Raw genomic sequence first — 23,108 nt, 5'->3', positions numbered from 1 at the left:
TTCATTTAGAATGTTCTTGTTTGGGTCTTTTGTTGTTTGGAAGAACTTTGTCCACACCCATTGCCCTTTGATAGGTGAGCACTTTTTAAAGTAGCACTTGGTATTGGTCACTGTTGAGCTAGTGATAATGAAGAGGCGGCTGTTAAACTATTCTCTCATTCTGAAGGGAAGTTGGGTTGATCCAGTGTGCATGTGGATTGGGGGCTTCTGGTGGTTCTGAACTGGAATTAGTCCACTCGTCTTAAATAGACCAGCATGCTATGTTTCAATTTACAGTGAAACAAACCATAACTGCTTTGATTCCATCTCATTGCACATTTCCAGAACCTTTAAATCAGAGAGTGCCTAAAATGTAAGGTTCTACGCAATCACTGCTTACAAGTTACACACTCCAGCTGCAGTTTAAATATCATGCTGAAACATGTTACCCTTTGGAATCTTTTTAATAGTGCAATTAATGTATCCTCCATTCCATAAAGCCTATATGAAGAGTTCCTTTCAAATCCCCACGGAAATGCTGCAGTTCATTTTACACAGTGTCATCAGGCAAATTCATCTGAAGAAATTATCAGTCTTAACAGTGCCTCCTCTGTCCATTTATCATGTGTCATTCCCCCTCCAATGAAGAGGTATTACAGGCTATTAAGAGTCCATGGGAACGCTCTTCATTTGAATTTGCATCAGAGATGATTGAATGTTGTTTAGACAGAACTTTAAGTGCAATAAATAGGACATTTGGAGACTGCTGGGAAGATTGATGAAAAAGGATAATGGCTTGGCTGAGACTTTTGGAAAAAAAGGCAATCAATTAACTGGACTAATCTAAATAATCTGAGGTACTCTCTCTCTGTAGAAACTCTTGTGTTTATATAAGATTGGGCTTGGAGGAAACAGCTGCTGTTTAAAAAACGGCCTGTGTGAGGCTGTGTATTTTTGCTTTAAATCTGTAGCATGAAGCCAGGAGGATGGGGAGGAAAAAATTCTAGGTAAAAGCTCTCCAGTGAAGTGTACTGAGAGAGAGGCTTCAGTGACAATGCTGTACTTATAAATCATTTACCTAAGAATGATGTGATCATGTATTCATAAAGCTTTATTTCCAGAAAGGCATGTAATCATGAAAACAGACATGTTGCTAGCAGAGAATGCAGCGGTCTGAAGAACGTGTGGAAGCCTTTATAACACTTCTATATGAACAAGCAGAGTATTGTGACTTGGATATCAGTAAAGAAGAACACATCTAGTAATTGGGATTTCATATACAGAACTTTCAGAAGCATTACGCTTGCAGTATTGCTAATCCCAAGTGTTGCAAAAATATGATTCAGGCCCCTGAAATCAGGAGATTTTTTTTTACAAAAACAATAAAGTCTGGATTCTTTTTATTTGCCTTCTGGTGTTTGAGCCTTTTAGGATTCATGTTTTCAGGCTTCTCTGCAGCTGTGGGGTTAGAAACTTTAAAAAGAAAACTGAGATTCTCATGTAAACCTGGGACTGTAGGAGCTGGGGATTTCAAAAAAATACCAGATATGAGACTTAGTTATTTATTTATTATTTGTATTACCATAATACCTAGAAGTCACCAGCTTGGCTAAACAGTGAAATCCTTGCTGATCTTAAAAGCAAAAAAGAAGCTTACAAGAAGTGGAAGATTGGACAGATGACCAGGGAGGAGTATAAAAATATTGCTCAGGCATGCAGGAGTGAAATCAGGAAGGCCAAATAACACTTGGAGTTGCAGCTAGCAAGAGATGTTAAGAGTAACAAGAAGGGTTTCTTCAGGTATGTTAGCAACAAGAAGAAAGTCAAGGAAAGTGTGGGCCCCTTACTGAATGAGGGAGGCAACCTAGTGACAGAGGATGTGGAAAAAGCTAATGATTTTTTTGCCTCTGTCTTCACGAACAAGGTCAGCTCCCAGACTGCTGCACTGGGCAGCACAGTATGGGGAGAAGGTGACCAGCCCTCTGTGGAGAAAGAAGTGGTTCAGGACTATTTAGAAAAACTGGACGAGCACATGTCCATGGGACCGGATGCGCTGCATCCAAGGGTGCTAAAGGAGTTGGCGGATGTGATTGCAGAGCCATTGGCCATTATCTTTGAAAACTCATGGCGATCGGGGGAGGTCCCGGATGACTGGAAAAAGGCTAATGTAGTGCCCATCTTTTAAAAAAAGGAAGGAGGAGGATCCGGGGAACTACAAGCCAGTCAGCCTCACCCCAGTCCCTGGAAAAATCATGGAGCAGGTCCTCAAGGAATCAATTCTGAAGTACTTAGCGGAGAGGAAAGTGATCAGGAACAGTCAGCATGGATTCACCATGGGCAAGTCATGCCTGACTAACCTAATTGCCTTCTATGAGGAGATAACTGGGTCTGTGGATGAGGGGAATGCAGTGGATGTGTTTATTCCTTGGCTTTAGCAAAGCTTTTGATATGGTCTCCCACAGTATTTTTGCCAGCAAGTTAAAGAAGTATGGGCTGGATGAATGGACTATAAGGTGGATAGAAAGCTGGCTAGATTGTTGGGCTCAATGGGTAGTGATCAACGGCTCAATGTCTAGTTGACAGCCGGTTTCAAGCGGAGTGCCCCAAGGGTCGGTCCTGGGGCCGGTTTTGTTCAATATGTTCATTAATGATCTGGAGGATGGCATGGACTGCACTCTCAGCAAGTTTGTAGATGACACTAAACTGGGAAGAGTGGTAGATACACTGTAGGGTAGGGATAGGATACAGAGGGACCTAGACAAATTAGAGGATTGGGCCAAAAGAAACCTGATGAGGTTCAACAAGGACAACTGCAGAGTCCTGCACTTAGGACGGAAGAATCCCATGCACTGTTACAGACTAGGGACCGAGTGGCTAGGCAGCAGTTCTGCAGAAAAGGACCTAGGGGTTACAGTGGACGAGAAGCTGGATATGAGTCAACAGTGTGCCCTTGTTGCCAAGAAGGCGAATGGCATTTTGGGCTGTATAAGTAGGGGCATTGCCAGCAGATCAAGGGACGTGATCGTTCCCCTCTATTCAACATTGGTGAGGCCTCGCCTGGAGTACTGTGTCCAGTTTTGGGGCCCCACACTACAAGAAGGATGTGGAAAAATTAGAAAGAGTCCAGCCCAATCCTCCAATTTGTCTAGGTCACTCTGGACCCTATCCCTACCCTCCAGCATATCTACCTCTCCCCGCAGCGAAGTAGCATCTGCGAACTTGCTGAGGGTGCAATCCATCCCATCATCTAGATCATTAATGAAGATGTTGAACAAAACCGGCCCCAGGACAGCCTCCTGGGGCACTCCACTTAACACCGGCTGCCAACTAGACATGGAGCCATTGATCACTACACGTTGAGCCCAATGATCTAGCCAGCTTTCTATTCATCTGATAGTCCATTCATCCAATTCATACTTTTTTAACTTGCTGGCAAGAGTACTGTGGGAGACCATATCAAAAGCTTTGCTGAAGTCAAGATATATCTCATCCACCACTTTCCCCATATCCACAGAGACAGTTATCAGTTCCCCTCTATTCAGCACTGGTGAGACCATAGCTGGAGTATTGCATCTAGTTTTGGGGCCCCCACTGCAGAAAGGATGTGGACAAATTGGAGAGAGTCCAATGGAGGGCAACAAAAATGATTAGGGGGCTGGAGCACATGAGTTATGAGGAGAGGCTGAGGGAACTGGGATTGTTTAGTCTGCAGAAGAGAAGAATGAGGGGGGATTTGATAGCTGCTTTCAACTACCTGAAAGGGGGTTCCAAAGAGGATGGATCTAGACTGTTCTCAATGGTACCAGATGACAGAACAAGAAGCAATGGTCTCAAGTTGCAGTGGGGGAGGTCTAGGTTGGATATTAGGAAACACTATTTCACTAAGAGGGTGAAACACTATTTCACTTGACTGCCGCTTTGAGTGGATGTTTTCAGAGAACTATCCACAATGACTCCAAGTTCTTTCGTGAGTGGTAATAGCTAATTTAGAGCCCATCATTTTATATTTATATGGTATTATGTTTTCCAACGTGCATTACTTTGCATTCATCAACATTGAATTTTCATCTGCCATTTTGTTGCCCATTCACCTAGTTTGGAGGGATACTTTGGTAGCTTTTCCCAGGGTGTCTGGGACTTAACTTCAGTGGTTTTGTATCATCTGCAAATTTTGCTACCTGACTGTTTATCCCTCTTTCCAGATCATTTATGAATATATTAAATAGGACTCGGCCCAGTACAGACCCCTGGGGGACACCTATTTACCTCTTTCCATTCTTAAAACTGACAATTTATTCCTACCCTTTGTTTCCTATCTTTTAACTAGTTACCAATCCATTTAACCAGTTACTAATCCAGTTTCCCTTATAGAGTGTGTATTTGCGGTCTGCCTTATCCCAGAGGCTTAAGCTATAGAGCAGTGGTTCTCAAACTAGGGCCACTGCTTGTTCAGGGAAAGCCCCTGGCGGGCCGGGCCAGTTTGTTTACCTGCAGCGTCCGCAGGTTCAGCTGATCGCAGCTTCCACTGGGCATGGTTTGCCGCTCCAGGCCAATGAGGCCTGCAGGAAGGGCAACCAGCACATCCCTCAGCCCGCGCCACTTCCTGCAGCCCCCATTGGCCTGGAGTGGCGAACCGCGGCCAGTGGGAGCTGCAGTCGGCCAAACCTGCAGACATGGCAGGTAAACAAACCGGCCCGGCCCGCCAGGGGCTTTCCCTGAACAAGCGGCAGCCCTAGTTTGAGAACCACTGCTATAGAGTGCTTGTGCATTGCCCCACCTAGAGGGCCAGAGCCCTAGACTCTTGATTGGTGGCAGCCCTACCTGGGAGACTCTGGGCTAAAGACTGCTTAGTGCTCTGTCCCACCTGAAGGGGCCAGAGCTCCAGACTGTTAACTGTTGTTTGCCTCTGCTAGGAGGCTATGAGCTATAGGCCGCTTACTGCTCAGCCCCGCCAGCAGTACCCGAGCCTGATTACTGCTGCCTGACACAGTGAGGCGGAGTGGCTCCCCTCCCCACTTGAGAGTGAGGGATCGCTACAGGAATGGACAGAATGGGGCATTTTACCAAGTGATCTATCTTCTGTCATCCAGGCCCAGCTTCTGGCAGTCAGAAGCTTAGGGACATCCAGAGCATGGGGTTGTATCCCTGACCATCTTGGCCAATAGAGAACCCAGAAAACTACAGACCGGTCAGCCTCACTTCAGTCCCCAGCAAAATCATGGAGCAGGTCCTCAAGGAATCCATTCTGAAGCACTTGGAGGAGAGGAAGGTGATCAGGAACAGTCAACATAGATTCACCAAGGGCAAGTCATGCATGACCAACCTGATTGCCTTCTATGATGAGATAACTGGCTCTGTGGATATGGGAAAAGTGGTGGATGTGATATAGCTTGACTTTAGCAAAGTTTTTGATACGGGTCTCCCACAGTATTCTTGCCAGCAAGTTAAAGTAGAATGGATTGGATGAATGGACTATAAGGTGTATAGAAAGCTGGCTAGATTGTCAGGCTCAATGGGTAATGATCAATGGCTCGATGCCTAGTTGGCAGCCGGTATCAAGCGGAGTGCCCCAGGGGTTGGTCCTGGGGCTGGTTTTGTTCAACATCTTTATTAATGATCTGGATGATGGGATTAATTGCACACTCAGCAAGTTCGCAAATGACATTAAGATGGGGGAAGAGGTAGATACGCTGGAGGGTAGGGATCGGGTCCAGAGTGACCTAGAAATATGGAGGATTGGGCCAAAAAAAATCTGATGAGGTTCAACAAGGAAAAGTACAGAGTCCTGCACTTAGGAAGGAAGAATCCCATGCACTGCTACAGGCTGGGGACCAACTTTCTGCAGAACTGCTGCTTAGCCAAGGATCTGGGGATTACAGTGGACGAGAAGCTGGATATGACTCAGCAGTGTGCCCTTGTTGCCAAGAAGACCAACAGCATACTTGGCTATATTAGTAGGAGCATTGCCAGCAGATTGAGGGACGTGATTATTCCCCTCTATTTGACACTGGTGAGGCCACACCTGGAGTATTGCATCTAGTTTTGGTCCTCCCCACTACAGAAGGGATGTGGACGAATTGGAGAGAGTGCAGCAGAGGGCAACGGAAATTATTAGAGGACAGGGGCACATGACTTACGAGGAGAGGCTGAAGGAACTAGGGTTATTTAGTCTGCAGAAGAGAAGAGTGAGGGGGGATTTGATAGCAGCCTTCAACTACCTGAAGGGGAGGGGGTCCAAAAAGGATGGAGGTAGGCTGTTCTCGGTGGTGGTAGATGACAGAACGAGAAGCAATGGTCTCAAATTGCAGTGGGGGAGGTCTAGGTTGGATATTAGGAAACACTATTTCACTAAGAGGGTGGTGAAGCACTGGAATGGGTTACCTAGGGAGGTGGTGGAATCTCCGTCCTTAGAGGTTTTTAAGGTCAGGCTTGACAAAGCCCTGGCTGGGATGATTTAGTTGGTGTTGGTCCTGCTTTGAGCAGGAGATTGGACTAGATGACCTCCTGAGGTCTCTTCCATCCCTAATATTTTATGATTCTATATTCTAACAGCCATTGATGGACCCATTCTCTATGAATTTATCTAATTCTTCTTTTAATCCAGTTATACTTTTGTCCTTCACAACATTCCTTGGCAATGAGTTCTATAGATTGACTGTGCATTGTGTGAAGATATTTTTCTATAGCCTTGTTTTTTGAAATGTCTGGACCATTTTTGCTGAATTAAAAAAAAATCAGCCTAAGGCAGACACCCAGGGTGGGAAATTTCAGCCCAAATGGTTATAGTCTGGCAACGTTATAGCAACTGAATACAGGGTCTTACAAGGGAAGTGTTGGGCATCCTTAAAAACAGGCAGTTACCAGTCCCACCTCTAATTATGAAATTATTTATATACTGCCTAAACTGTGCTAATCACTTCACAGAACATAGATGTAGTCCCTGCCCTGAAAAATTTACATTCTAAGCCAACTTGCATTTTATCCTAGTTAGTCTCAGTAAAGCTCTTGAGATTTCTCCGCACTTATGCATTATCTCATAATGCACTTCATTAGTAAGCTAGGGACATGAGAAACAATAAATAATGCAGGAGTAAAGCTATGCAAAAGCTATGTAAAGAAACCATTATAAATCTGAAGGCTGGGCCAGCTCACAGAAAGGTTTGTGAACCTTTTAAAAAAAACTAGGCTATTTCAAGTGACTTTGAGCTGATTTATGGAGTTGGGTGAAAGCCATGTAGAATTTGATGCCATCAGCTGAGGTTGATTTTATGCTTTGCAGCTTGTTTCAACCTGAAACTCAACATGGGTTTGTGCCCCCTGGCTAAAACTGTATTTTTTTTAAAATCACATGAACTCTTATTAACCAAAACTGCAGAAGAATTTGTTTGCTTCATTTAGATTTACATATAATAAATATACTTGGGCCCAGTTCTGCATTGCTTTCTACCTTGAGCAGCCATCTATAGTTGTGCAAAGTGGCTGTAAAATGCTACCATTCAAATTTGGTTGTTGTTTTTTTTTTTAAAGTTTCCTCCTTAGTATAGGTGAAATGACTATACAAGGTTTAAGGCTATGGAGAATCAGGTCCACTGTTTATCAATGGAATTTGGGTGCACAGCTCAGGTATATATCATTTTAAAAAGTAAGGACGTGTAATCGTAATGAAAAGAATACAGGAATAGAAATCTCCTATCGCTCAGTTTCTGCCATGGGCATACTCTATAACTTTAGAAAACTCCTTTAACTTCCATTTCCCTATCTATAAAATGGAAGTAATGCAGATTACCCATGATTTGTGAAGTACTTTTAGCTCTTTGGATGAAAAAAACACTCTGGACAAGATCCAAATCTCAAGGGATTCAGTGATAAGACTCTAATCCATGACTAGGTGCTACAATAATACAAACAATAAATACTAATATTGACTTAATGAGCTCTGAATCTGGCCTATTACTACTATGACTGTTAATGGAGTCCCTTATCTGTTTTTTTGTGAGCAGATTGATACAAAGTTCTTGAGGTTATTTGTTGAGTCTAAACCCAGCGTTGTCTTTCTGCTGGACTAAAAGTACTCTGACATAGCTTGTGACATGCAAGAAGAACAACAGAGCCCTGGGCTTGCGATGCAAATTTAGTCACCAGAGCAGAAAAGGTTTCAGACAAAAACATGTTGTTTGGAATAAAGACATTTTGGTATGTGAAGGATACTAGAGAAAGAGGAAGATATGTCTTAATATGTTTAGCTCAGCAGTTCTCAAACTGTGAGTCGGGACCCCAAAGTGGGTCGCAACCCCGTTTTAATGGGGTCGCCAGTGCTGGCATTAGGCTTGCTGGGGTGTGGGGCCCAAGCCCCACCATCCACGGATGAATCCTGAGACCCACTGCCCTGGGACGAAGCTGAAGCCCGAGCCCCACTGTCTGGAGCCCAAGGGCTTCAGCCCTGGGATGGCGGGGCTCAGGTTATAGGCCCCCCGCCTGGGGCTTTGGGGCTCGGGCTTTGGCTTTGGACCCTCCTCCTGGGGTCGTATAGTAATTTTTGTTGTCAGAAGGGGGTTGTGGTTAAATGAAGTTTGAGAACCTCTGTCAGTGTTTGATGGATATCTCTTTTTACAGAAGATGAGCTGAGCTTCTGAGGTAATCTTCTAAGCTGTTTGCATAGAAGATGTACTAAAACAAGGCAATTCTGAATTTTCTAGGCCATTCAATATCTCCTGAGGCTTTACTTAATAGTTGTTTCAAATGGCCCAAGGGTGAAGTCCTTGTCAACATTGCTAGAACAGCAATAATGGCGTACTATTGTCACCTTAATGACTTTATATACTGCTAAATTTAATGGAAAATGTGCCACTTCAGTGGGGCCAAATATAGCAGAAAATAGGGTTTGGAAAATAATATTGTCACTATGGAAATGCCATCTCCTTGGCAGCTGAAGAAATTCATTTAATAAAGTTATAAAAATCCTCATAAATGTTAGACAGCTTTATGTAAATGCAATAAACCAAAGTCTCATAGAGAAGCAGTGAAACTCGTTTCACAATATGATGTGCAACAGAATTATAATGCTCATGAGGACAAAATGATCTATAAATGTTAAACACATAGTTTAACATATAATAGGTTAGCAGTAGTGCTACTGGGTAGGCATGTGCAATATTCGGAAGTTGGGGACAATGTGGAAAGTCAGTGGGGGGAGGGGGAGAACCCAACTTATCCTCCTCTTCAGTAAATTCTAAACTTTGTAGGCTGACACCTCAGCCAGAAGAAACCAAGAGAAGAAAGATGAAATATGTTAAAAGGCAAACTTGAATCTGACTTAATGTTGAAAACATTGGTTTATTTATGTCTAAGCTCATTCCTTCCCTGAACAGGTGCAATCCACCTGCATGCAGAGGGCCTCAGCGTCATAAGCCCTCAGGATGAGACTTTCAAAAGTTCTCATCATTAACTTCAATGGGAGCACAGTTAGGCTAGGTTTATGTGATGCTGAGGCCTTGTGTGGCCCTCTGCACAGGAGTAAATGCCAGCAAGTGTAATGTGCATATTGTGTTTTATGGTTGTGTATTTTTTCTGAGAGCAAGGTCGACCTCTGGTCATAAAATGCTTCAGGTTTCCCAACAAGAGACATCCAAAATGATTTGGGTGCAAATCCACGCTCAGGTCACTGGAGATAGACAGTGGACCCAATGTCTATTCCCATGAAGCTAAGGGTTAAATTCCCAAATCTCAAAGTCTGGTCTAGTCTAGTGGAACTTCGGAAGTGGAGCTCACCCAGTTCTGAGAAGTCAGCTGGGTTCCTTGGAAAAACTGAATTACTCCGGAGAGGTGAAACTCATTTACCAGTCAGGAGCTTATAAAGAGGATTGGAACATTCTCCGGAGAAAACAGCCTCAGCAGTGAAAAGACACGGAATTCTCCGGGACTCATAAAGGAGCTTGGTCTGTACCCAGTTTATCTGTGCCCCAGATCATTGTATAGGCCTTCCAGTTCTGATCTTATATTTGCATTACCTGTGTTCTAGGCCCCCAATTGTTGTGGCACTAGCATAGTTCAAGAAACTGTCACTAACTGAGAGGAACCTACAACTCACTGAGAAGTTTTAGTTCCCTGTTTAATGTCGATCTGTGTGTGGAGAGACTCTTAGTGTAGACCCTGCCCTTGCTACAAGGCATGATACTAACTTGGTTCATAAAATGGGTTATTTTAGCACTTTCAACCTTCCAGTATAAAAAGCTGAGCTATTTTGAACAGCCAATCCTTGGCTAAGTACTGTCTTTATTAAAGCTGAACAGCAACCAGAAGGTGCATTTATATTAAGGAGCTTTTTGTTCACTGATCTCGTCATAAAAACTGAAGACCAGATTCTGCTCTCATTTACGCTGGTGTAAATCAGTTGTCACCAATAAAACTATCTGATGTCAAAACTATTGTAAGGTGGAGCAGAATCGGGCCCTGACAGTACAGACAGAAGGTAGCCTGGCAGTGTTTTTCAGAGAGAGAGAGAGAGAGAGAGAGCAAGGGTTGATTCAATGCTAAAATACCAATGGTTCTATCAGATTTCAAGGTAAATATTTGCAGTGTATTAGACTGCCTCATGCCTCAGAATCTATAAAACTGTTCTATTGAGCTTTGTAGCTGATTGGCTGACTACCCTGCTCAGAAAAGAAAACAAATCAATGTCAAAGGCACATTTGACTTGATATTTCACTCACGTGCTAAAATCAAGGCTCGCATGCAGTTATGCACAGCAGGTAAACAAACCAGCCTGGCCCACCAGGGGGCTTATCCTGATGGGCCATGTGCCAAAGCTTGCCGATCCCTGATCTATCCCTTTCTTAATGATTCCCAACATTCTATTCGCTTTTTTGACTGCTACTGCACATTGAGTGGATGTTTTCAGAGAACTATCCACAATGACACTAAGATCTTTCTTGAGTGGTAACAGCTAATTTAGACCCCTATCACTTTATATGAATAATTGGGATTATGTTTTCCAACGTGCATTATTTTGCATTTATCAACACTGAATTTCATCTGCCATTTTATTGCCCCGTCACCCAGTTTTGTAAGATCCATTTGTAGCTCTTTGCAGTTTGATTGGGACTTAACTATCTTTAGTTGTTTTGTATCCTCTGCAAATTTTGCTACCTCACTGTTTACCCCATTTATGAATATGTTGAATAGGACTGGGTCCAGTACAGACCCTTGGTCCCAGTACAGACCCCAAGCATGTGTGTACCTGTTTACAGGATTATGGAAGGCCTAGGAAAGTAACACATGGCATTACTATAGAATATTGCAACTAAAACATCCAGGTTCCCCCCTTCCCCCCCAAATATCTAAGGTTTACATGTAATTTTATTTATTGTATGACTAAATATGTTAGATCCCCTAGCACCTTGGATAGGTGTGTCTTATTTTAAATCCAAATAAATAAAATAATACATAAATACAACTAATGGGGTTTCTAAATCTTTGGAAATCTATATTTTCAAGGAAGTGGTTATGTACAAATTCTCTTCATTTCACAGAGCTCTATTAGTATTTAATAAACAACGTGAAGATGTTTCTTCATTAACTGACTTTTGTCCCCATGAGTTGCCCAGAAATCTAAATTAAAACAGGCTAACCTTTCAGAGTCTGAAGTAATTGTATATGTGTATGTATTTTATTTCTTGATTATTTGATTTTTAAATCACATGAGATTTGAAAAGTGGAAGGAGCAAGACAGATTTCTTGAAGCAGATATGGGCTTTTAGACCAAATTAAATTTAGAGGCTGAAAGTATTTGTATACTTCTTATTTGCCCTAATTATTAAGATCATGTTTTGTTGTTTTTTATTTGTGTTCTGTTAGTTCCCATTGAGTTAAGTGCTATACAAACAGTCTCTTCCCCAGAACAGTTTACAATCTAATGTAGAAGACGACAAAAGAAGTCCCAAACAATAGGGGGGAAGGTTTAAGGCAGGGCAAGGGTAACAATAATAGGATCACATGGTTACATAGATTACATATGTGGACAACTGGCAATTCCTGATCAAGTGAAGAATTCAGAATTCTGAAATCTCAAGTGCTAGCACACAGTAGGTTGCTCTAGTACACTGGATAATTCATCAATTCTGAATTTTATATATATATATAATATGAAAGGTGCCCAGTAAATAGTAATAGATCTTAAGAGAGCTGTAGGAAGTTAGCAATGGCTCCCTCCCTTGTGATGGTCTGGGAAAGACTCAGTGAGCAGGAGCACTTCCAAGTCAAACAGTAGCTTTCCATGGACTCTTCTTGGGTCCATGCTGAAGTCAAAGGGAAAAGAAGGCAAGCTCCCAAATGAACGTAAGCTCCTAGTTTGAGACTCTCATTTGTGTACTACATTCATGGAGTGACACCATAATGTTAATTGTGCCTTTGACACGTGGATGAAGCACTGTTGCCAACATCTTCTCTATTGTATGCAGTAATTCATTCCTTCTGGAGTCAGATAATAGGCTAGAAACTGTCATTTCTACTTTTGTGATTGAGTCATTTGATCTGGCTGCTGCCAATCCACAATCATATGTTTGATTTCTAGGTGGACTATTCATATCATTTCATGGCACATGAAACACCAGTGCATACCTTTTTATACCTTCACATGGTCAAAGACTTCCTCACCAACTCTTGTATGGATCAATCTCGCAGTGCATGGCCTTCTATAGAGAACATGAAGACATAGTACCAGCCCCAAAGAGTTTACAGTCCACTTAGATTTGACATGAAATGATGCAGGGAGATGTGATATCAGACAAGGAGGAAGAAGGGGTGCATCTTACACAAAATGGTAAGTGTATGGCTTAAGATTTCTTATTTTCAAAAGTTGCACATCATGTTCTTTTCCCCCTACCTAAATTTACATTGCATTACATTTATATGGAAGGATGTGTCATAACTGGAGAGAATGTAGGAAGAGGTTGATCATGTTGCTTGGGGTCTCCCCTCAGGGTGGACGATCCTCTCAACTCCTTTATATTTTTCTACTTTAAGAATCACTTGGGGGCTTAAATGTGTCTGACTACTGAAAAAAGGTCCATGCTCCATAGTAACTCCTGCATCACATGACGTGTTGTAAACGTCATCTGTTCCCTCCTCAGATTTTCAGGCAGTGAAGTGACTGTTTGGCCTGGTGAATGGTGGGGTACTGTTAAGGCTTAATTTTCACTTTGGGTTGGGTATTTGCTGGTGTTCGAGGTGAGGAGAGGCTGCAGTCTTACTCTTGTGATTGTTTTTAATATGTATGCAAGTGCTGTAAGTTTTGATAGACGTTCTTTCTTGTATCCTTATTATAAATATACATGAATAGAAACCACCAATGGTCAGTGTGTCCACTTACATTTTTAAAGTCATATAAACTAAATCAAGTTTTTTTTTGTAACAACACTTTAAAGAGGAAATAAATAAGGTTACAAGAAATTTATTTTTTCCCAACTTAAAAAAATTCCCCATCTTCTGTTCACTTTATTTCTTTACTCTTTAGCTGTTGCGAAAACTTAATGTTGAGAAAACCTGTGTGGTATGCTTCTTATTTAAACAAACAAACAAAAAACCCCAAGAGAGTGCTGTACATTTATCACTATTTCTGTGTCACTATACAGATTGTAGCTAAAGGGATATGCAATTGCAGATCCAACCTATTATCTTTCTCAAAGTGTTGCTTCCTATTGCCATATTTGATTTCAATGCCTGACTAAATCCACCCACATGCCAGACTAAACCCAGTGTGTTTGACAGCTTTTCTTTTGAAGAGGTTCCAGAATTCTGTAGCTGACTGGTGAAAAAATACAGAAATATGACTCAGCCATGAAGGTTGTCTTTTTCTTAATAGGATTCACACCATTAGAGGAGAAAATCAAAAGGGAATTCCAACAAGTTAGTGCTATGTTTAAGATGCATTGCACAGAATCAATAGACTTGGTGAGGTCAGATCTCTTTAGCTAGCTGTAGTGGATCAAAATCACATCAGTGGAATTCCACCAGAGATTAACTTGGCCCATTAACATTAAGAGTACAACCATACCTAGAACTAATCACTGTTCACATTTTCATGCTGTAAATAGCAAATTAAACTTTGCTCAGGGGCTGTCTCTCAGTGAATTTGGGTCCCACGTGGAATGACAACAAGGACAAAGTTTGGAGAAATCTGTGAAATGAAAATGTCATATTTTGCACAACTTTAATACCCCGAGGTAAGGTATTGGAAGTAAGGGCATGCCTGTGTGGAGAATGATACTGCAGTGCCGTCAACACTAACTGTCTGGTGCCGTGGGCCAGATATTCAAGAGTTCAGAACCCACAACTGGTGTCTTCTATGGCGAGACAAATACTGTACTTCAGGCATGATAAATTACAACTGGCCACTTGGCTCTATAAGGATAGGTGCAGGAGATAATGGAACACCTGTCCATCTCCAGTGATATCATTGATCATAATAAAAATATACCTCTTTCAGTAGGAGAGTGGGGAATTATGTTAGATGCAGGGCCGGCTCCAAGTTTTTTGCCGCCCTAAGCAAAAAAATTTTTCCTGGCCCGCCCCAACTCTGCCCCTTCCTCGCCTCATTCCAACCCCTTCCCCAAATCCCCAGCGCCGCCTCCTCCCCTGGACGCGCCGCATTTCCCTTCCTTCCTCAAATCCCCGGCCCTGCCTCCTCCCCTGGTGGTGTGCTCAGAGGAGGAGGCGGAGGTGAGTTGGCGGGGGGGGGAGCAATTCCTCTGCCCCCCCAGGGTTACTTCCTGTGGCCCTCCACGTGCCCACCACCGCCTCAGCTCACCTCCGCTCTGCCTGCTCCCCTGAGTGCGTCACTTCTCCTCCATCCCTCTCAGGCTTGCTGCAAAACAGCTGATTCGCGCAGCAAGCTTGGGAGGGAGGGGGGAGGAGCAGCGGCGGCACGCTCAGGGGAGCAGGCGGAGCGGAGGTGAGCTGCGGCGCTGGGGGGGGCGGTTCGTCTGCCCCCCCCAGGGTTACTGCCTGCGGCCCTCCCCGTGCCCCCCCACCGCTGCAGCTCACCTCCGCTCAGGGCCGGCTCCCGGCTTTTTGCACCCCAAGCAAAAAGCAAAAAAAAAAAAAAAAAAAAAAGGAGCCGGAGTGCTGCCCCTTGGAAAATGCTGCCCCAAGCACATACTTGGAGCACTGGTGCCTAGAGCCGGCCCTGGTTAGATGCTGGACACCATCTCTGCAGGCTAAAACTAAATAAAGGGCCATGCTTGTGCAGTTCCCTCTTTTTCTCCCCCCGCCCAAAAAAAACCTTCCCTGTGCTGGGCTTTTCTTCCCTAATCTCTAAAGATAACATGCCCTCTTTCCACCAGGGTCTGCCTCAAAGTCATTTTTCTAAAACAAATGACCAATGTTTGTAATATGAGCAAACCAAACTACCATGTTACTTGATTCTTCTTCTAGCAGACCCATCCAGTTCAAATCTCCTCCTTCTCGGGATGGCGTTTATCTATACTTTTTTCCTTTGTATGCCTCACTCTAGTCAAGTACTACAAACTGGCCAGGGAACTGCATTTCCCAGCAATCCCTCACTGCTGAGAAGGAGGTTCTAGTCCATTCAGAACTTTGAACTCTGGTCTTGGGCCCTAGGCTCTAAAGATATTTAGCTCTGTGGGCTACTCACAAACCACAAAATGTGTCCTTTAGACCTTTTCTTCTCCCTCAGCAACTGTTCTCTGTCCCACAGATGTGTTCCCAGAAGAAAACCTTGTAATGGGGTAGTCTGTCCTCTTTAGAGTCTCCCTCCCTCCCCCAGCTGTAAAGGAAGGGCTGTTACTTTCCATTAGACCACCATTTAAGGGGATAAACTAAAGTGAGTTGCCCTTTAAAATCAAGACATTTGTCTATGACATGACATGCATTGCAAATGCAATTTATTGCTTCTGCTCTGTTTTTCAGAGGAAATCCCCTAAAGTATTGTTTTTGGCCTCTTCTCTGTAATTTGGTGGCTAAGGCACTGCAAGTGTCTTATGTGCCCAGCTCAAATTAAAAATTGTGGGGAGCTGGGCATCTAACTCACTTTGAAAATCTTTTATGCCTTTGAAAATCTTAGTCTATAAACTCTTTCCAGCAGGGACAGTACCTAGCACAACTGGGCTCTGGTCTCAGTCGGGGCCCCTCGATGCTAATTATTATACAAATAAATAATAATCTTACATCATTTCCAGTGCTTGAATGGAAAAACTTCCAAGATGAAGAATGGTAGGGAGAGCAACAAGCAGAGAAGGGAGAGGTAAATACAAAAAAGGAAAATATTACAGAAGAATGAAAGGGGGAACGGAACAACAAATGGAGAGAAAGCCAAGCCAAACAGGGTAGCAGAGAGAACTAGACACATGCAAAGCCAGGAAGAAGAGAAAATGAAGCAAAAATAGAACACCGAAAACAATAAAAGTAAGATGAAAAAGGAAATTAATTCAAGTGAAATCTAGAAGGTAAAGGGAAATGGAGCTACATTTTTAAAAGGGAGAGGAGAAAAGAGAATGAGGACAGAACACTATATTGATAGCTGAGCATTCAGGTAAATATAAATTAGAATGCTGCTTCTTTCTTTCTAGAATTGAGAGCGAAAGTCAATTTTCTTTGATCTGCTCCAGTGGTGCAGACGAACTCTGAGGGAATGTACCAATTAAGAAAATATTGAAATTGCTAGTCCAGCGTTTTACATATCTTAGGTTATACCAGAAAGAGGATGCATTTGAAAAATAAATGAACCATGATATTAGCTCTACAACAATTCACTCAACTCTTTGTGGAAAAGGGGAGGAAAATGACTTCCCTTATTCTGTCGATCTTATATGTTCATTACATTATAAAACTGCTATGATTTTGTTTCAAGGTCTTGACACCCAAAATATCAGTGGAGAGTAGTGCTTAATGAAACTAGGCACTTCTTTCCCCTCCCATGAAAACTCAGGCAAAACTCTTGTCAATTAATTTCCTATTACTTTATCTCCTGAAATGTCACTTTTTATTCATGAAATGTCCGGAGACAAACTAAAACAATCTCTTGAGGGAAAAGGTCAACCAGGAATAGTAGTGTAAAACTTCAAGGATTGTGAAAGCCTGCTTGGAGGCCGTTAGACTGCAGGTATGTGAAGAAATTGTTTTGTAGGGCAGATCTACACTTAAAGCTGCACCAGTGCAGCTGCGCCACTGTATCACTTTAGTGAAGATGCTACCTCTGCTGATGGAAGAGCTTCTCCCATTGGCGTAGTTAATCCACCTCAGTGAGAGGCAGTAGCTATGTTGACAGGAGAAGCATTCCCATCGACGTAGTGTTGACTACACCAGGGGCTAGGTTGGTATAACTGTGTGTGTGGCTCAGGGGTGTAGATTTTTCATGCCCCTAAGCAATATAATTATACTGATGTAAGTTTGTAGTGTAGACCTGGCCTCTGTAGCTATATGGCCTAGGAATGAACATAGGACAGGGAACTGAGAACCAATGGAGTTCTATTTGCTACTTACTGATCCAAAATTTCCCACTTAATCCTGCATTGAGCTCCATGTGGGTAAACCTCGTGCAGATCTCAGAGCAGGTTTGGTGCCTTATTTAGTGTATTTTGTGAACATTTTTAGTTAGGTTTTATACAGGGGTGCTGGAACAATTTGTATAGTGTGGGTGCTGAGAGCCATTGTACCAAATTGTAAACTCTCTATATAATGGAAACCACTTCAAACCAGCACCCCTACTTCCAGCTCCTGCACCTCTCTTAGCAGGTAGTTAAATATCATCCTTGTTGTACAGATGGGGAAAACAGAACCTTGGAGAATTGAGGCCAAGATTCTAATACATGGATGCCTAAATTTAGGCTCCTGCTTTCATATTTAAACAGCTAAATAAGTTCCAGTAGCTTCCATTAACATAAATGTTGGTGCTTGAATATGACCTGAGGAGCCTAACTCTAAGACCAAAATTTTCAAAATTGGGAGCCTAAGTGCCTTGTTCAAGGTCACACAAGTCAGAATCAGAACTGGGATTGGAGTCCGGATCTCTGGACCCTCACGTCCATGACTAATTGACAAACCTGCCTCCTATGCAAGTCATTTAACCACCCTGCAATTCAGTTTCTCATCTTTAATCCCTGTGCAGTTGAATACTAGAAATCAATATACATGCAGGAGAGTCAAACAAGGTTAGCCACAGACGTTCTTGCTAACTGAGCAGAGCTTGCCAGGAAAATCCTGACAAAATATTTTTATCAGAATTTCCTTATTTGTAAAAATAGAAACTTTTTGAGGAAACTGTTCAATTTCAATGAACTTCTAAGGGAACCCAGGCAGCATTCCAGTGGAAACCTACCTGACTTTCTGCCACCTTGCCTGACTAGTCCCACCACAGCCTGCCAGGCAAACTGCTGGTGCCTTCAAGGGTCCATGGCTCCTAAGCAGCTTGCCATTCAGATTGTCTCTGAATCAGGGACCCCAGAGATTCCTGACTCTCAGGCCAGCTATCTCTCCAGGCTGGTTGACTCCTGGGGCCAACGAGCCAGCTGCACTGGGAGTCTGCCAGCCTAGAGAGCCTGGCTAGGCCAGGAGTCTCAGATGTTGGGAGCTAGTGATCCCAGGACTTCCAGCCTTCCTGCTCCCCTTCACCCCACCAGGTAGGCTACCAAGGACCCAAGGATCCCAAGCTCCCCGAGAATCCCTACTGCCTACCTGATGGACTGCAGGAGCTGAAAACACTGGAGGCTGCAGCCCCAACAGGCTGAAATTGACATAATTCTTGTCAGGTTCAGGGCTTCCCACTGACTAGCAGCAGTGAAACTCACCAGATTTGTGGGGATTCTGGGGAGCATATTTTGTTTGGGAAACACCATGTTTTGGTGTTTCTGAGATTAAATATTGCAGGATTTTAGTTCATGAACACTTTTTAGATTTTTGGCTTTTCATCCTGATCTGAGGTGAAAACAACTTCTGAAAACTCAAGTTGTCACAGAACTGAACTTTGGTTTCATGGCCAGTTCTACTAATTAGGGATAAGGATCAGGCAATAGTCTGTCTTTTATAATGGCTGTATGTGTTATGCTTTGGATAACATTCCCTGTTTGTAGGCTGCCCTCTATGGAGCTGTTCCATCTGTTGAACAGCTGCATTCAGGGTGTGGCCATTTGATTATCCAACATTTCTATGGCCTGACACAAGAGTTTCAACATAGAGTAAGCAGCCATGAAAATGACCATCGCCTAACTGGCTGCTCATGCTGTGCTGCTACAATTGTTAAAAGGGGCTCCCTAAAAAATTGTCCACTGCAATCAGTGAAACACACAATATTTCCTGGCTCAAATACTTTTCCTTCTTCCCTCCACCAAAAATTAATCAGTGCCACACTGTTTCCCCAACCCCACATTCTATATTCCTTTCCCCGTCCCAAATGCCCAACTCCTTCCACCCTTCAAGCCAGTGTTCTCATCCCACCATCTTTTCCCCTACACAGTACCTTCTAGCTGGTTCTTAGCTCTTCCTCTCAGGATCAGTGGTAGGTGAGCGGTCTTGCTGCCTCTGCTGGCAGCAAACAGTGGTATGCAAGTCATCCTGCAGTCTCAAGGCGGGAGACTGTCCCTTCTGGTGGTGGGCTGGGTGATCACTTAGAAATGGGCCCTAAAACTACCATCTTCCTCTGAGGTTCTGAACCACAGTTTCCTTTTTCTATGATCACGGCAGCCTCTGCCCCACTCAGACCCATCTTCCGCATTCTCCATTGGGGCCCACCTGCATAAAAGAGAGATGAAATTGTCCTCCTGGGACCTGGAGTCTGGTTCTGATAACAAAGAACTTGCATGAGCCCCCTCCATCTTATCAATGCTGGTTGCCAATGAAGGAAAGAAGCTTCATTATTCAGTGAACAAACATTCCAGCTGGTACTTTCACATTAATCAATAAGGACAGTTTTGGGTTTGTTTGTTTTTGTACTTCTAGCTACCTCAGCTAGTCTTAACTAAGGGTAACTACTGCAGTCAAGGCCACTTCTAATACCTGTCTTCCAAAGGTCTGTCTATCTCTTTATATTTTGCTACTTCCCATCCTCCTCCTCCACAATGGGCATGACTGAAAGTCCACTAACATCAATAAAATGACTCCCAATGACTTCCCTGGGCTTTGGATTAGGCCCAATATACACTGCATAGATTCTTTACCTAAGAAGCACGGCTATCAGTTTCACTTACCACAAGTGCATGTGGAGAATGTTCTGTGTGGTATCGGGAATTTTTATGCAATATTCAGCCTTTTTACTTTGTTCCATTTTCTTCCAGGTGGGGATGTAGCAGATAGTTTTTGAAGGGTGGTAGGGTACTCTTGTGAAATTTTATTTGATCATCCTGTATCAATAAGAAAGAATGACCTTTTTAGTGCGTCGCCTACCTGTTCTCATTCTCCTGGTCAATGAATCACAGCAAGAGCTTTGATCAACTGTGTGTGAAAATTATACCATAAGGTCGTCTGTCTCTTTGAAAAAGCAGCTGTTTCATTTTTTTTCTGTCTAACTGAGTTTGTCCTGCTGCAAAGGACACCGTGCTTCTCTCATATTTCAAAGAGATTAGTTTTTTGCTTGATTTCACCTAACCTTTTTTTTTTTTTTTATGCATTTTCTGGTGTCATTACTTCATCTCTTCTCAAATTCCCAGAGGGAACAGGCTGTCTGCATTTACTAGCAGAGTGTAAATCACATTAGATTGTCTCCATCCACCAACCTGGCAGTCTAGTGCCAGCACAGTGCACGGTCATGATGGTGCCCTGAGTGCAGGCTATTGCCCCAAGGTTGGCATTGGCTGGCACTGCTGTGGAGGCAGCACTCAGATTCCCCTGGAAGAAGAATCTTGTATCTCTTTCTGAGAATGCCCCCTGACCCCAAGTTTGACTGATGGAATAGCAGCAGTGACTGGCCCTGCTAAAGGGTCATTATGCTGAGAATAGGGGAGACAGAAAAGTGAATGGGGTAAAAATGAGGCATTGTCAGCAATGATCCCCTCCCCCACATGTGCAACAAAACAACATACTTATAATAGGTACTAAGCAAAATTGAATCACAGCGACTTCCTTCTAATCTGTGTACACTTAAAAGCAACACACACACATGCCATTAAACTTTAAAGCAAGGCTAAGGATATGACTCAAGCCTACTTCCATTTATGGACAGTGGTCTGCAAACTTCTTTAGAGTTACAATAGCAATAAATGATTCAAACCTAGGAAACTTCTCATCATATTTGTTTGCTCTCATGTAACTAAAATACTGCCAATGTTCTCCCCCTCCCCACCCCAGTTAAGTCAGGGCCTTCTGTTAATATTCCAAGTGAATTGTTTCTGAAGGATAATGTATGAAAGTAAGAAGCTTAAGGAGAAGATGCTGGCATGGGTTTAAATACAGCATAATTTGTGTATGGATATAAGGTCCAGTAGTGCAGTACTTATTCAGAGAACTAGGATCCAGTGGGAGCTTTATCTTACCGCCTACCCTTTCCACAATCAGTAAGCATCAGGGAACTGTGACCCACATTACTGAAACAATGATGGTGCCCACTAAGGAGCCAGTTCTTCTTTGAGTTCCATTCAGGAGTACTCCCTGTGCCAGCATAGAGCCTCGCTGTAAAAACCAATTAGCTAATGGGCTCAATCTTGCAACCTTCCTTACTGAGGCAAAACTCCCACAGAAGTCAAGGGCCGTTATGTCTGAGTAAGGATGGCAGGATTGGGCCCAGTACTTGTAAAGACCTTTTGAAGATGGAACTTGCCAACCCCTATTATCCCAGTGTAACTATTACGGAACTGGTGTGTTCTGAGTTCAGATCCAGTGACACCCTGTCGATACGGAGGTAGAACACAAATGAATTGTTTCAGCGAGTTGAAATGTACTCCTTGCATGTCAGAGGCCTTAACCTTGTTGGCCAGTATTAATTTCTGCAGTACACTATATGGGGATTCATCTAGAATAAATTATTTTTATCATGGATAATTGGTTGACAAAAAATACATATTGAAATAGGCCAGACAACTTGAACTCCATTCCAAAATCACTAGGTACTTGGATGGTTAATAAGCTCTTCCACTCAGCATCATTTAACAGCTAAAACTAGTCATAGTTGTAATGAAAGCTGAAGTAACTCACATCCTGTTATTTGGCTCCACGATTACAAAACTAAAATGACTGAACACAATGCAGCAACATACATGGCTTATCAGCACTGCTGCCAACTGTTCTTGGCATAAAAATAGGTTGACTCATCTTGAAAATGGGCTTCTGTTACTTAAAACACTGGGGCAGAATGCAAATGCTCATCTGGTTGACTATAACTGACATTACTGGTATTATGTGATGAGCACTGCTGAGCAAAAAATTCCCGGGGATTACAAATCAGTGTATAGGGTCCACCCTGATGTGTTGAACTTTAAGGGAGAATAATTTCGGTGACCTAATAAACCTAAGCAGGGAAAGAAATTGGTGACATTTTATATCTGCAAATGTCTCAGGAGATCTATGTGAAGAACTGTCTGAGTCTTGCTCATTCTTTCTGGAGAGTAAATACACCATGCAAGTCTGATTGATTCCCTTGGGCTGTGGACTGCATTATCTTTGCCTTAAAAGTAACAGGTGTGTGGGAGGAAGGCACATAAGGGAAAGGAAGGGCATTGGGAGGATTACTAATGAAAGGTGTCCTAGTGAAAAGGCTCAGTCTGGTCAATGGATACATTGCTTTTCATTTAATTGTAATCGTAGCCAAGCTATGCAGTGTGAGAGAATAGATTTACATTTTCCCACTCGATTTTATGCAAAGAGGATATTAGTTACTCCATTTTCCATTGTTTTCCTTTTATTATTTCGTGCCACAGAAGCCTAGAACTGTAATCTGATAACACAGAAGGTTTGTAATTGTACCTGCACTGATTGTTCGGGTTGAGTTGAACAGGACATGCACTACCCAGTCTTGATGGATGATGTGCAAAAGATGTGCTATAGGTATACAGCATCCTTTTTACACTTAGTAATGCTATAGTTAATATTACAAATAATTGGGCTGTTTAGTATAACCCTAGGCAGAAAAAGATTCCTTTGTAAACAACTTCCAAAGGCAACCTTGTTCTTCTCTATGCTTTCTCCCAGTT

At 42.9% G+C, this 23,108-nt stretch overlaps 1 long non-coding RNA gene across 1 annotated transcript in view; it reads left to right on the top strand.

The window, feature by feature from the left end:
- The first annotated feature begins 669 nt into the window (after positions 1–669).
- LOC112059051 (uncharacterized) overlaps positions 670–23,108 on the top strand; it is a 134,822-nt gene continuing 112,383 nt past the window's right edge. Inside the window, exons 1-2 of the long non-coding RNA XR_010590919.1 lie at positions 670–836; positions 12,548–12,796. This is a non-coding gene — a long non-coding RNA (uncharacterized LOC112059051). The remainder of the gene's footprint in view (positions 837–12,547; positions 12,797–23,108) is intronic.

This window comes from Chrysemys picta, chromosome 1 (assembly GCF_011386835.1).
Source record: "Chrysemys picta bellii isolate R12L10 chromosome 1, ASM1138683v2, whole genome shotgun sequence".
NCBI classification, from domain to species: Eukaryota; Metazoa; Chordata; order Testudines; family Emydidae; genus Chrysemys; species Chrysemys picta.
Note: the sequence above shows the minus strand (reverse complement) of the source record. Positions and strands in the feature narration are given on the sequence as shown.